At 40.5% G+C, this 2591-nt stretch overlaps 1 pseudogene across 1 annotated transcript in view; it reads right to left on the reverse strand.

Moving 5' to 3' along the window:
• LOC308153248 (dead end protein 1-like) overlaps positions 1-2289 on the reverse strand; it is a 10607-nt pseudogene extending 8318 nt beyond the window's left edge. Inside the window, exons 1-2 of the transcript in view lie at positions 2263-2289; positions 1655-1760 (exon numbers count right to left, since the gene is read on the reverse strand). The product of the transcript in view is annotated as a dead end protein 1-like (transcript). The remainder of the gene's footprint in view (positions 1-1654; positions 1761-2262) is intronic.
• Between the last annotated feature and the right edge of the window lie 302 nt (positions 2290-2591).

Consider the following 2591-nt stretch of genomic DNA (forward strand, 5'->3'; position numbering starts at 1 on the left):
CAGGGTGTAACTAACCGATCATATTATCTTCACCTATCCTACAGTTCATTAATCAGTGTCATTTATGAGTATTGAGTGTGCAAAACCATTGATCATTTGTGCACTTTGCTTCATGCTGGTCAGACCAAATATAGTGATTTTTTAATTGTTTTTTTCATCAGAATGGATTCGGCCATCAGTTCTCTTTTAATTGGATTTCCCCCAAGTGAGGCGTCATTACCAACAGGTGTGTGTACTTTAGGAGTAATGGATAGATACGTAGCCTACCTAAAACAAAAGCTCTACCGAAAAATCGAGTCAGTTATTATCTTTGAACGAAAAACTGTGGAATTGTCTGTCATTTCTGATTTTGTCTGATTAAAAGGTGTATTGACACTCCAATCCACCTGCAATTTGTTCCTGTTCGCGGATGACTCGGCTCTGCTGGTCTCTGACAGGGACATATTGCAGGTGGAAAAAGCGCTAAGCACTGAACTGAGTAGAATCTGCATCTGGCTAGCTGACAATAAACTATCAATACACCTAGGTAAAACTGAAACCATCCTATACGGATCCCCATCTAAACTCAGAAAGGCTGAACATTTTAAAATAAAAGTGGGTAACATTAATATCACAAGAAAAGAGGATATTACATACCTGGGCTCCATCTTAGAGGCAAATCTTTCCGGAGATAAAATGGCAGCAAAAGTAATCAAAAAAGTGAACCATAGAACTAGATTCTTGTACAGGATATCCTCACTTGTCAGTAAAAACACACTGAGGACCCTATCAGGAGCTCTCATTCAATGTCACTTCGACTATGCCGTAACATCATGGTACTATAGAACCACAAAGGCCCATAAAACAAGACTCCAGACAGCCCAAAATAAACTGGTTAGGCTTCTGCTAGGCCTCAACCCTAGGACACATCTAACCGCTGCTCATTTTTTTAGCCTTGATTGGCTACGAGTAGTTGACAGAGTGCAGCAGCTTGCACTGGGCCTGGTCTTCAAGATACGCTACACCACAAAGACACCCAAGTACCTGTCAACATACTTCCAAAAAGTGAACAACGTCCACACATACAACACCAGAGGAAGCTCCACGAACCACGTTCAACCGCGTTGCACCACAAACAAGGGGTTAAACTCGTTTGCAAACTATGCAGTAAAAATGTGGAACGCCCTTCCTATAATCTTAAAGGAGTGCAAAACACTGCCCACCTTCAAAACCACTCTCAAAAAACATTTACAGGAGGCTGCAATCCGTAACTGGACCCTCTAAATCAAAAATCAGATTAAAAGACCCGAACTACCCACTGTGTTTGTGTTTTGTCCCCCGCCCCCACCTGTGGTGTATGTCCCCACCTGTCCTACCCGCTGTACATACCGTATGTTTTGTTGTACTGTTCTTCCCATGATGGATGTATGTTTATCTTGTAGATAGTAATAGTTATTTGTCTGTATTATCTTGTAGATAGTACTAGTTTTTTTCTTTTGTCTGTCTTACATGTAACGATGAATTGAGAATCAAGGACCCCAATTGAAATAAGCCAGTGGCTTTCTTGGGTTTTTATCTTTTTAGTTGACCTTGTATGTAATATGTACTTTCATGTACTTACTTCTGCAAACCTTCTAATAAAGTTTTCAATCAATCAATCAAAAATCCCACTCACCATCAGGCGGCCCTCCGTACCTCCACTGGCGGTTGACCTGGGTCAGCTTGGTGTCCGTCTCATGCAGCCACATCTCCAAAGCCTTCTGCCGCTCCAGGGTCAGTAACTGTTTGGGTTGAAAGATACAGAGGTGTCATAAACCTCCTTCATAGGAATGAGTCTTGTATCCAGGGACAAACGTGTCAAATTGTCATCGTAAACTTGAAATGCACTTTATTGACCAATGGCTTTCTCCATTATGAGGCGCAGGCCCTATGCACATTAATCAGGAACAGGCCCTGACAAACACCCGCCAGGAAAGCTGTGCAAAGTAAATCAGTAGAGAAAGTACGTTTCACACCGTATGCGCCCTTCATTATAACCAAAGCGACACACATGACTAATGCTTACAACGTTGTTATAACATCAACAAGTTGTTTTCTGTGACACAACAAACATCTATGTAAGTTGTTGCTGTTTCTGTCGATAGTGAGTATCTGTTGTTGGTTCAATGTGCAGTATCAAACTGGACTAATAATAATAATAATAATAATAATAATAATAATAATAATAATAATAATAATAATAATAATATTATGCAAACCCTTAAATCCATCGATTTTAAGTACCTTAAGTGCGTCCGTCATCCCCGCCATGTCAATTAAGTGGAGCAGTGTGTGTTGCATGCAGCTGGTTAGTGGGAGACACCACGGGGAGACCACGTGGTCACCTGTACTAGTATGGATCAGACTATTGGCTAATGGACTGGGGCCGTGGGCGTATTGATAGAGGTAGACCAATAACATAACATATTGATAGAGGTAGACCAATAACATAACATATTGATAGAGGTAGACCAATAACATAACATATTGATAGAGGTAGACCAATAACATAACATTGATAGAGGTAGACCAATAACATAACATATTGATAGAGATAGACCAATAACATAACA

This window comes from Nansenia antarctica (genome assembly GCF_963989245.1).
Source record: "Nansenia antarctica genome assembly, chromosome: 3".
NCBI lineage: Eukaryota > Metazoa > Chordata > Actinopteri > Argentiniformes > Microstomatidae > Nansenia > Nansenia antarctica.